This window comes from Equus asinus, chromosome 3 (assembly GCF_041296235.1).
Source record: "Equus asinus isolate D_3611 breed Donkey chromosome 3, EquAss-T2T_v2, whole genome shotgun sequence".
Taxonomy (NCBI): Eukaryota; Metazoa; Chordata; class Mammalia; order Perissodactyla; family Equidae; genus Equus; species Equus asinus.
The window spans coordinates 57337315-57350501 of NC_091792.1; the positions used below are offsets into that span (position 1 = coordinate 57337315).

The 13187-nt window shown below is 35.5% G+C and overlaps 1 protein-coding gene and 1 long non-coding RNA gene across 2 annotated transcripts in view; both read left to right on the top strand.

Moving 5' to 3' along the window:
* GALNTL6 (polypeptide N-acetylgalactosaminyltransferase like 6) overlaps positions 1–13187 on the top strand; it is a 1096422-nt gene that overhangs the window by 348010 nt on the left and 735225 nt on the right. The window lies entirely within an intron of this gene.
* On the top strand, positions 9483–11065 carry LOC139044802 (uncharacterized). The gene is made up of 3 exons (XR_011502017.1): positions 9483–9694; positions 9807–9898; positions 10329–11065. It is a non-coding gene; the product is annotated as an uncharacterized lncRNA (long non-coding RNA).

The window sequence follows — 13187 nt, forward strand, 5'->3', positions numbered from 1 at the left end:
TTCCACAAATTCATTTTGCTGAATGGATTTCTACTTCCCGGCATGCTGGCAAAAAGTCTTCTTGGTGTATTAGAATTTTAAATGGTATCAAGATAAGTAAGTAAATAAAAATAATTAAAATGAATAGTTTATCATCATCTAAATGCAAACTAGTACAACATAGAGAAAGCCAATACCATCTTTGCCCATTATTTACTTCACAGTTATTAATTATGCCAATATACATCATAGTAAAGAATGAGGAATGTTGACAACAGCGCTATGAATTGAAAAGACAAATATGCACTTCAGCATCTAGATTGACTTAATAATATAAAAAGCATAAATATTGTTAAAATTCCAAAATTATTTCTAAAGAGACTTATGGTCATTTTCAAGGTAAAGTCTATTTTGGTAACAGCTTTAGATTTGTAAAAACATTGCAAAGAGTATGGAGAATTCTCATAATCTAGAACACAATTTCTCCTATTATTAAGATCTTACATTAGCAGGATTCATTTATTACAATTAAGGAAGCAATATTGATATATTCTTATTAACTGATGTCTGTAATGTATTAATATTTATTTTATTTTTACCTAATTTCTTTTTTCTACAAGCTGTGTGTTCTAGAGTACTACATCACATTTAGCCAACATTTCTCCTTAGGCTCTCTTGGCTGTGACAAGAATTTCTTGTATTTGCCTTGTTAATGGTGACCCTGGCATTTTGAGGAGTATTGGGTAGGTATTTTGTAAAATGCATCTCTACTGGAATTTGTCTGCGTTTTTCTCATGAGTAGACGGGGGTTATAGATTTATGAGAGGAAGACCACTGAGGTAAAGTGCCATTTTTGTGACACCATACCAAGGGTACATAATACCACTCTAGGGGAGGAAGACATTTCCTCTTCCCAAATGTGGGTTCGTCTGGCCGGAGAACGAATTAAATTCACATGAGACAGAATAGCAAGAGAAAATTAAACAAAGCTTTATGAGGAACCATGGCCCAGGGCCTTTCCTCCCGAAGGAAGAAAGGGCACTGCAGAAGTGGGGTGCACATAGTGGTTATATACCCCCAAACAGGGTGTTTCACATGTGATTGAAATGTCCCTTTTACAATAGTCACGAGGCCGCTCTGTCAGCACAGAACTCGATGGAAATGACAGATAGGTCTGCTGTCCCAGTGAACGTCGCGGGGTGGCAGGTGTGTTGCCTCGGGCTGGGGGGGGGGTGGTCACAGATGAGCGCCGCAATCGGTTCCCAGCCTAAAGAAAGATGCTTAATCTTTAAGGAGATGCCAACGTTGGGAGGGGGAGGGAAGTCAGTTACAGGAGGTTACCAGACTAGCACAATAAAATGCAGATTTTAAGTCCTTGCCTTTGGTATTGATTAAGAGTTTTTAGAGAGAAGGTCATCTCCTTTCTTCTTCCTGGTACAGAGAGGGAGGCACATTTTACAGATAGAGATTTACCTTACAAATGTAAATATGTCCTAACAAAGGGCAAGTTCCATTCTCAGAGCCTCCTTCCCTGTCCCAGTTTATCAAAAGCAATCAGCCTCAAATAATCCTGATGCCAAAGAGGCATATCTTGAGGTGGCCAATTCCAGGTCCCCACACCACCATGACTTGTCAATATTGATGTTGACCTTGATCATCTGGCTAAGATCACTTTTGTCAAGTTTCTCCACTGTAAAATTCTTACCTCCAGCCCCACCCCCTTATACTGCACTCTGGAACAAAGTTACTCTGCCAACCCCTAAGGAATGGAAAGTTGTGTTCTACCTACTCAATGACAGATTACCCACATTAATCATTTGGACTTTTTCTACATGAAATATTTGTCTCTTCCCACTTTATTTACTTCTTTAATCATTTATTTATATCAGTATGGTCTCATGGACATTTACTTGATACATTGTGTTACTATCTAATATTATCTTCCTTATTTTGTAGTTCAAATTGTTCCAGCCTTGTCTATTTGGGAGCTCTTTCAGTCAGTTCTTGTGTCCTTTTGAATGCTCTCCATTGTTGTGGGTATTTGTGATTGCTATTTGTTTGTTTGTTTAATTGGTTTGTTGGCTGGCTTATTTATTTACTCACTCATTCATTTGTTTATAGGCTTTATCGCTTTTTTAGGTAGTTTTAGATTCACAGCAAAATTGACAGAAATGTAGAGATCCCACTCTCACAACCCCTGTCCTTTAATTAATGTACTCAGACATTCATATTTAAAGAGATTATTGATATATTTACCCCGTTTGTAACCGTTTTCTATCTGTTGCCATAGTTTTTTGTTTCTTTGTTCCCTTCTTTTTCTACATTCTATAGTTTTGATTGATTATTTTATGATTTTATTTATCTTCACTCTATGATAACAATTCCTCTTCTTTTTACATGTTATTAGTTGTCCCCGAGTTTACATTATTAATTTTTAACTAATCTATGTCCAACTTTAAATAACCATATACCGCTTTGTATGTACTGCAGGATCCTTATGGCAGACTAGTCCCAATTCTTCCCTCCTTTCCCTTAGGATATTGTATCATTTGTTTCACTTACCCATATGCTATATTCACCCAATAAATTACTATTATGATTTTAAACAAAGAATTATCTTTTAGCTCAATTAAGAATAAGAAAAATAAAATACGGGTTTTTTTTACCCTCATTTATTCCTACTTTGATGCACTTACTTTACATAAATCTGTTTCTGAATGACATCATTTTCCTTCTGTCTGAAGAGCTTCTTTTAACAATTCTTGCTGGGCAGGTCTGCTGGCAATGAATTCCCTCAGTTTTTATTTTTTCAAAAAAGTCATTTCTTCTTCATTTCTGAAAAATAATTTCATTGGATATTGAATTCTATGTTGGTGGGTTTTTTCTTTCAACACTCTAAATATTTTACTCCAATCTCTTCTTGCTTTCATGATTTCTAACAAGAAGTCCTCTAAAGGTCTTATCCCTGTCCCTCTGTATGTAAGAAGTTGCCAACCCTCTTTGCGATATTGTGACTTATAAGAAATATATTTTCATCATTCAGATGATCTTATATATTTGGTCTTTATCCATGGTTCCTAGCTTATGACATCCAAAACCCTTAGAACTTCCTGAGTGATAAGTGTAATGGGAGCATCTTTTGTTATAATATTTGATCTCTTGTCATCAGTTCCTAAAGTGCTTCAGAGCTATAAAGGTGAAATGGGTGTCTTGTTATTCATAGCAAGCCCCTTTCAATCACAAATGAGTTTATATTAATGAGAAGACTTTTAGAAATCCCTTAAAGATGGGAGCTTGTTACCAGGGGAACCAACCAGGAATAAAGGGTTGGGACTTTCAGTCCTATCCCCTGATTTCTGGGAAGGGAAAATGGCTGGAGGTTGAATCAGTCACCAGTGGCAATGATTTAATCAATCGTGCCTATGTAATGAAATCTCCATAAAAATCCAAAAGGAAGGAGTTTTGAGAGCTTCCAAGTTAGTATGTCAGAATGCTTCCACAGGTCACTGAGCAGAACCCCACACTCCACACAGACAGAAACTCTTTTGTTTGGGACCTCACCCTATGTATCACTTCATCTGGCTATTGATTCGTGTTCTGTAATATCCTTTGTAATAAATCAGTTATCTAGTGAGTAAATGGGTTTTCTGAGTTCTGTGAGCCACTCTAGCAGATTAACCAAACGCAAACAAGGGGTTGTGGTCACCTCTGATTTATAGCCAGTTGGTCAGAAGCATCTTAAGTGGAGGGCAGTCTTGTAGGACTGAGCTCTTAAACTGTGGATCTGATGCTATCTCCAGGTAGATAGAGTCCGAATTGAGTTGAATTGTAGGACACTCATTTGGTGTCTAGAGAATCGCTTGTGTTGAGGAGGGGGAACACTTCCCCCCAAAAATTGAAATTTGGTGGGAAGAACACAAAAGAATATATATCTATGCACAGTCAGACACACACAGACACATATATGTGGGGACCTGGAATTGGCCACCCCAAGATATGTCTCTTTGGCATGGCATCAGGATTATTTGAGGCTGATTGCTTTTGATAAACTGAGACAGGGAAGGAGGCTCTGAGAATGGAACTTGCCCTTTGTTAGGACATATTTACATTTGTAAGGTAAATCTCTAGCTGTAAGATGTGCCTCCCTCTCTGTACCAGGAAGAAAAAAGGAGATAACCTTCTCTCTAAAAACTCTTAATCAATACCAAAGGCAAGGACTTAAAATCTGCATTTTATTGTGCTAGTCTGGTAACCTCCTGTAACTGACTTCCCTCCCCCTCCCAACGTTGGCATCTCCTTAAAGATTAAGCATCTTTCTTTAGACTGGGAACCAATTGTGGCGCTCATCTGTGACCCCCCCCAGCCCGAGGCAACACACCTGCCACCCCGCGACGTTCACTGGGACAGCAGACCTATCTGTCATTTCCATCGAGTTCTGTGCTGACAGAGCGGCCTCGTGACTATTGTAAAAGGGACATTTCAATCACATGTGAAACACCCTGTTTGGGGGTATATAACCACTATGTGCACCCCACTTCTGCAGTGCCCTTTCTTCCTTCGGGAGGAAAGGCCCTGGGCCATGGTTCCTCATAAAGCTTTGTTTAATTTTCTCTTGCTGTTCTGTCTCATGTGAATTTAATTCGTTCTCCGGCCAGACGAACCCACATTTGGGAAGAGGAAATGTCCTCCTCCCGTACATATATATGGACAAATACACATATGAACACATATGTATAACATATAGCACACACTGCTAGGAAATAGAATCCTTTAGTAAAGTCTGGCCCTTTCCAATACTCCAAGTTTGTATCATGTCTTGTCAGTTTTTTCTCTTCTTTTATTACTGATTTCTGCATCTGATTCTCTCTATGCCATTGTCCCCACACATTGGAATTGGATCAGACTCTTCCCCTCACTCTTTCTCTGGCTTCTTTCAAGACTTTCCCTTTATCTTCGGTTTTCTGAAATTTGAATGTGACATGCCTAGGTGTAGATTCTTTGGTATTTTCCCTACTTATTATTTTCTGTCCTTCTTGGACCTTTGATTTGGTGTCTGTCATTAATTTGGGAAAATTTTCAGTGATTATTAATTCAAATATTTCTTCTCCTAAAGTTCTTGAATGTTCCTTTACTTTTATCATCATTTTTTCTCTTTGAATTTCAGTTTGGGACATTTCTCTTGCCACATCTTTAAACCCACTGATTCTTATTCTGACCATGTTTATTCTATTGATGAGACCATCAAAGACATTCTTCATTTCTATTAGCCTTTTTGATTTCTAGCATTTCCCTTTTGATTCTTTCTCAGACTTTCCACCTCTATTTTAATGTCTCATCTTTTCTAGCATAATGTCTACTTTTCCCATTAGAATCCTTAATACCGAATGGTAGTTATTTTAAATTTATTGTCTGATAATTCCAAAATCTGTGTCATATCTGCATAGGTTCTGATGCTTGCTCTGTCTCTTCAGATAGTGTTTTTTCTTGCCCTTCAGCATATCTTGTAATTTTTGTTGTTGTTGTTGAAAACCAGGCATGATGTATCAGATAATAAGAATTGAGATAAATAGGTTTTGTGTTAGTCTGGCTAGGAATTGGGCTGTGTTTGATGTTTGAAGTAGCTGTACATGCCAGAAACTTTGAGTTCCTCTAGTGTCCCTGTTTTGGTCTCTTTTCCATCTTTGGGCTTCCCTAAAAACTCCTCTTTAAATAGAGCCTGTGTCTTTCAACTGTAATCCACTTTTATACTTGAGCCATGTTGGTGTGATGGTAAGGTGTGAGAGAAGGAAAGCTCCCTATAACCTTATGATTAAATCTCAGTCTTTTAGTTGGCCTTTCCCTTGAACGTGACCTTTACAAGTGTTTCATAGCTCCCCCCAACTTAGGAGATGCAGGAAAGCTAAAGTAGACTGGAATCCTGCAAGAAATGTCCTTTTCCCAAGTTGGGTTAGGCTCTGGTAAAGTGTTTTCCCCTGGAGAATAAGCATTTGTTATGGAGAACACTCTAGCCATATTTCACAAAGGTTACTTTTCCTCTCCCCCTGACAGAGCCATAAAGGGATCTTTCTTGGGTCTTCACCATGATAGACTGCTATGGTTCATGGAGGTAAAGATCAGGAAAGGATGGGGACTTCCTAAGACTACAGCCCCTGGAGTTTCTGGTTCTCATAATAGTACATACTTATCTTCCATCACTTCACCATAATTATTATTTAATTATAACCTGTTTATGGCTCCTGAAGCTTCTGCTCCAAGTAGAAAGACCTTGACTATGACTCTTTGGATTTGCTTGTTTCTATAGGTTTCTGGGAGATGGTTTCTCGTGCAACCATAGTCAACTGAAGGATCCAAGAAAAGTTGTGAATTTTCAGTTTGTTCAGCTCTATTCTTCTTGCAAAGACAAGAATGATGACTTTCAAACACTTTACAGGGTGTAGTTGAAACCAGAAATCCATTATGGTCATTTTTTTACACTTAATTTCTAGAGTAGTTATACTACAGTAATTTTAAATGTCTGAATGTTCATAGTAATTGGAAAGACCAGCCTGTTCAAGACTGTGAGTGAAGTGATCTATTTTCCTAGGTACATAAGCTTAGTAACTTTTACACAAATAGTTATTCTGTAATACTTTATTTTGTTTGGCAAAGTATTAGCTTAAAAACTTGTGATTGTTAGTTATATTACAATTAAAAATATAATTAAATTCTCAATCAGTTGAACATGTGCATCTGTGTATTTATGTACATTTCCTGTGTACTTAGTACTACAATGGATGTTTACAAGTAAATCTTGTCCTCATCTTACAACTACGTGAGATAAGTTTTATTACTCCCATTTTATAGATTAGGAAAGTGAGACACTGAAATTTGTACTCTTTTCTTTCTTTCTTTCTTTCTTTCTTTGTGTTTTGCTGGGAAAGATTCACCCTGAGCTGACATCTGTTGCCAATCTTCCTTTTGTTTTTTTTCCCCTCCACAAAGCCCCAGTACATAGTTGTATATTCTAGTTGTAAGTCCTCCTAGTTCTTCTATGTGAGCCACCACCATAGCACGGCTACTAAGACAAGTGGTGTGGCTCCATGCCCGGGAACTGAACCCAGGCTGCCAAAGCAGAGCTCACCAAACTTTAACCACTAGGCCATCAGGGCTGGCTCTGAAATTTGTGCTCTTAACCACTAATTATTTTATCTCTCTAAAAAATCAGAAATTGTCTATCCATTTTAGATATTTAGGATGGTAGAAAGATGTATGTTGAAGAGTTTAACCAAAGTCATATTTACAAATTAGAACACTTTCCAATCAGAAATAATCTCTCAGATTATACAAGTATGTCTTGGTCATCTGACCTTAAAGCATATACATGAAAGAATAACCCTGATTATTTAAAGTAAAATACTTTATTGTATTTTTACTCTTTGGCATCTATGTTTATTACTAATATGAAATATCTCCTTCATTGATACTTTTCAAGACACCAAATTCAGTAAGTAGAAAAAGTTGCATTGTTGTACAGTTCACACCCTTAACATAGAAATAATAAATATTACATAGATCTTTATTTGTTTTGTGTCATGACAAATGCACATAAAACTTATTTAACATTTAATAATATGCTATTCATTCTCATATTTATGTTCTATAAAATAGGGTGTATTATATTTAGTTCTAGTTTTAAAAAACTTTTTGATCGTAAGCTATAATTAGAATAATCAAAGTTGCTTTCCCGGAAGTAAATTATTTTCAGAGTACGGAGTCGATACCAGGAATACACAATGATCTATTGTCTTTCATGTCCACAATTTGTTGAACAAGATACTCTAAATTAAGAGCTTGGAAAACATCTTTGCTGGTATTTGAAATAATTAGCTGTGAAAGCCATGGTCCAAGACCCTTTTAAGATTTAGATTTTAAGTGCTTTCTCTTCTACTTGTCAAGTCTTCACATTTTATCATTTGGTATTTAAAGAAGTGGAGATTGCCCTCCACTCCCCAAACTCTGTAGACAAATTATCTTCATGCTTCATAACCAATACTATTAAAAGCAAACTGATTTAGTTATTCAAAAGCATTGACACTTCCACCTAAAAAGATGTTTACCCATCCACATAAGAATAGGTCCCTATATTCAGATAAAATATTCTGTATAAGTAATTCTTTAGAGTGAAATTTTTCAGTGGCAAAAGTATTATTGCTCATTTGATTCACAAATCCAATTTCCTAAAAGGCATACCTTCTTCTAGATTTTAAGCACCATAAATTCAGTGTGTCCCAAACTCAACTCAGGTCTGTCCCCCTCTTTCCCTCTATGATACTTAAATTAATAAATTATAGAAGATCTCATTGAAGGTAATATTATAGTTTACTTGTTTATTATGTATTTTTTGTAATATCACATTTCTAGAGTGTTAGCTCCTGAAGGGCATAAATCTTTCTCTTTATTAGTCACTGATAATCCCAAGTACCTAGAACAGTGCCAGATACATAGTAGATACTCAATTAAAATTGATTCAATGAATCTCTTCTACGAGAATATAAGGTCCCTGAGGGCTGCAGTTTTTTCTGCCTTACAATTATATTTGTAATGTCAGAGCGGGCATTCAATAAATACCTGTTGACTGACCAGCTGAATGGGGGATTGAATAAAATTATACCAGTATTAAAATATTGAAAGTGGAAGGGGAACGTGGTAGAAATATCCTCTGCTCTCTGTCTCCAAGTAATATATATCACTTACCAATGATCCATTTTACATGAATTTGCTTGTTAGGTTGTGATACTCCTGACAATAAAGAAATATTTGTTAAATTTTTGATGACTTGCAATGACTGTATCACCTTTTTACTAAATTTTCCTGAAGACTGAATCAGCTTAAAATGTCAACCCAGCTATTAAGACAGACAGGCTAAAAACATATTTGTCTGAGCCTTTCAAGTATGAAGTTGGCATATTCCAATTTTCTTCACTGTTTAGGACAATTTCTTTCATATAGAAATTTGAAATTATCACTTGAAAGGCCACATTCGAAAAGCCATTTAAAATTCCAACAATACTAAAAGTAGAAAAGACCTCATTGAAGGTAATGTTGAGGTCTCATCTACATTTGTATGTATATGGTTGATGTAATGATGATTTTAGTTATTGTGAATATGATAATAACTACAGCTGAATTGAGCATATGTTTATATAGTGATAATTTGGGAGTTTGAAATAGATGACTGAACCATGCTACAGTCTAATTATTTCTCAATCAAGAACTAATTCTATATCTTCAGTTGCAATTCTGGGTCTAGTGCTATTATACTGTTTATTTTGTTAGTAGGTATAAAAGCATCTGGCTGACATACAACTTGGAGAAAGAACTGACACTCTGTTTTGGTTTCTTTGTCACTATCACACTTATCATGACAAAAGAGCTTTGCTTTTTCTCTGTAATCCTCATTTCATCTTTCTGTGTTACATGTTTCCCTTTAGACATAGCACAGTGAGCTCAGATTAATAAGAAAATAGAGTCATATTTTATGATAATATTGATTCTGGAGAACAACTGAGGATGCTATGTTTTTTCCTTGAAGAATTGATAGGGTGGAATTCTAGAGGCACCATATGATGTTCTTCTGAAGAAAAGTTCAGGGGGTCATGAAACCCAGGCTTAATACCCCCAGAAAACTGCAAGTGTATGGATTCTCCATCACCAGGGGGCAAGGTGATTCTTGAAGGTTAATATAATATGTTTTTTTGACATGATCTTTCTTTGCTTTTAAATTTTCACAGAAATGCTATCTACTTCTATATTAAGCTTTCTTTATTGTTTTTTATCTTTCCCCTTAGGAATCACAAAGAGAATACTTTGAGATGGGGAAAAAAAACTCAGAAAATTTGTCATTTTTGTAAGATGCTGGTCTCCTGAATATTTCTGCAAGGTATGCTACTGCATAGAAATCAGGGAGATGGAGGGCTTTCCTGCTGAGTTAGCATGTTTTTGTTGTGATGAAAAAGTAAAAATTATAGTAATTTTGAGGATCAGTAACACAACTATCCTACAGCGTATGCTTAAATGGAAATATAGTATGTCAGCTGGATTATGGCAACTGCTGAGTTCTTAACCCTATTTAATATCAGGATGCTTGTACCAGGCACTTTCAGTCAATTTTCTTAAACTAAAAAAACCACTGTTAATAATGTTGTCCTTTATTCACAGGAGAATAGTTTGCTACTGATTTCTGGTTTCTCACTAACAGAAGCTTCTGTTTACTGATAATTAATTCGGGTTATAATGTTAATGAAATTTATGAAGCAACTATATAGAGAAAAAAAGAGTTAAAACACAATATTTTTTTCTTTCTTTTTCAGTACCCAGACATGTGTTTGATCTAAAAAGGGAATCTTCAGAAATTCTCCGCAAACACTCCAAGAAATCACAAAATGAGGGTCATACAACCTTTGCCTATGCAAATAAACGATGTTTAAATCTTCCCACTGACCAAAAAAATAAAAATGTCATCAAAAATTGTTTCAGAAAGAATGAATCAGGAAGCAAGAAATGTCAGTAGAACTCTTAAATTGTACGTTCCTTCTCTTACATAAATATAGTCATTTAAAATAAAATGGTAATAACATGAGTATGATAGCATCCTTTTATTTATTTTTTCACAAATAAATCCCATACACAAATATGTATAATAAAAGTAACCATGACAATATGACAAAATTTCATCCTGCAAGTTGTATGGTCAATGTAACTGTTTAGCATCGGGAAGAAATGATGGTATCTGGGATGGTGAGCATCAAGGTCCTTGATTGTTTTCTCTCTTTTATGCTCAAAATAAAAACTAGAGCACTATTTGGTTACCATTTACCAGCCCTGACTCTTCCTTTGACTTTTTTACTTGTTCTAATCTCCTCACGAATCTTGCCTCAGCGTTTGTCTTTAACTAGTTATAACGATCTACACAGCCACCTTGTAGAGATGCTATGTGAGTTTCATTAAAATGATACGTGAAAAATCATTCTGTGCTCTCAGGAGTTGAGATAATAATACAGGTACAGAGGATAAATATAAGATCAGGGTCTTGGTCATCTCAGTCAAATTTACGCCAGATAGAAGACAATGCCACCAATTTCTGAGGCAAGCTGAGTGAGGTCATGATTAAGGTTGTGGCATAAGCCTGGCCATTAGCTTAGGAATGGTGGCTGCAGCCTTGATGTCCCAAAGACATGACCCTGCAAAATAAGTTTTATAAATATTTGAATTTGTTTAACATTTTAAAATCAAGATATTCAAATAGCAACCCAGATTCTACCAGAAAATTTAAGATCTAAAAAGAAGAGCTGAACTCTTCAGTATGCCCTCCCTTCTGCTTCATACGTTTGAATTCTTAACCCTTCAGATGCCATGTTGATGAAGTGAAGAGAATGGACTAGAGGTTTCAGTGATCAATATCAGCTCAAGGCTTATTTTATTTTATTAAATCTTGGAATTATATTAACAATATCACATCTGAGAATTTATACAGAATGTAAAGAACAAGGCAGTTCTATTCACTAAAAAAAAATGATTTTATGTTCTGACTAACTCACCAATATGTTTAGTGAGTATGCAGAAGTGCAGAACCTTTTCTGTAGTTTATTCTAGGCCCTTTGCTTGCTCTGTAGTTGGGTTCAAACTCAGGAAGGAAAAGGATGTTAGAACAACAACAAAACTAACTTCTGTGTAACATTTTATTATATTACTCTTCAGTTAGAGAGCCTTTAATGACTTCTTATTAGTCAGTGCGTAGAGTCAAAAGTCCTGTGTGTGAATGTTTTTGGCTTCATCTTATCTCTTTAGTTTCGTTTCCTAACATTTTTTAAATGACGTTATATAATAAAGTTTGAATAAATGAATAACAAGAGAATCATAAAAAGTTTCTATGTTTGTTTTTAGTAATTTGTAAGATTTAAAGGCAGACAGACTTTGTTAAATTCTAGTTTGTCACTTCTTAGTTATGAGATCTTAAAGACTTTATTAATTACGTGACCTTCACGTTTTTGAACTCTATTTCATCACTTGACTCTTAGAAGGATAAAATTATATAAGGATAACTGTTATCTCCTTTTTTCCATCCATGTCTTCCATTATATTACTTTTTCACTAGTGTTCTATTTGCTTAGAATGTCTCCCAGGTGACTTCAACAGATAAGAAACTTAATCACATCCAATATAAGAATTCACACCCTTCACTATATTCTGTTAACATCTGCTATAATAGAGTTTAGCCCACATAAATTATTATTTGTTTATCGTATATAAGTTTTGTCTCTGAAACTATGTTATCACTTTTCAAGGGCAATGGAAATAACTCAAATGTCTATAAAAATAACGGAGATGGTGAAAACAAGTGGCATTTATATATCATTCTATGATAGGCCAAGTGCTTTCACATACTCTACCTGATTTACTACTCAAAAAAACCTTGAGGTGGGTAAGGTGCGTTTTATTTTTATTACCCTAATTTCATATGTGAATCAACAGAGGGACCTGGAGGAAATTAGATTTCCTGCATATGGTTTGAAACATTAATGTGTGTCTTCTGGTCCTGGATCCAGAGTACTTCTACATCATATTGTCTTCAAAAGAACAAGTATAGTGGTAGGTATATGGTTGACTGTGAGAATATAAGTCCATTAGCTGTTGATTTATAAAATCTAAGATAGGTTTTAGAGTACAGACAATCTTTTCTTCAGAGAGATTCACAAGTGTGTCTTTGCAATGTCATTGCATCTGTAGTTATAATAAATAAAACTGCTCTAATTTAGAGGCAAAGGACAATTTTTTACTCACCTTGGGATTCCAGATGGACAGCCTCTTAGAGATGTTTTAAGATTATTTGAAAGTTAAATACAGTGGTCAAGTAACTAAAGAATCCATCACTTCCTAGAGTGGTACATCCCAGTTTTTCACCCATTTGTGCCACATCTCTGACCCCAGAGGCAGTTTGAATTTGCTCCTCCCGTTAAACACATTGTCTGTGAGTAATGTTTTACCCTTGGAAATCTTTTCTCATGACTCATTCTCAAGTATATTATTTTTCAATAGGCTCTAGGATTCAGCTCTAAGTATTACATATGGTTTCTACTTAATGGATTCTGTCTCTTCCACCCCTGCTATTTTTTCAAGTTAATTATTTGTAGCGATGTTACAATGAATAAAAAAGTCCACAAGGTGAAAAA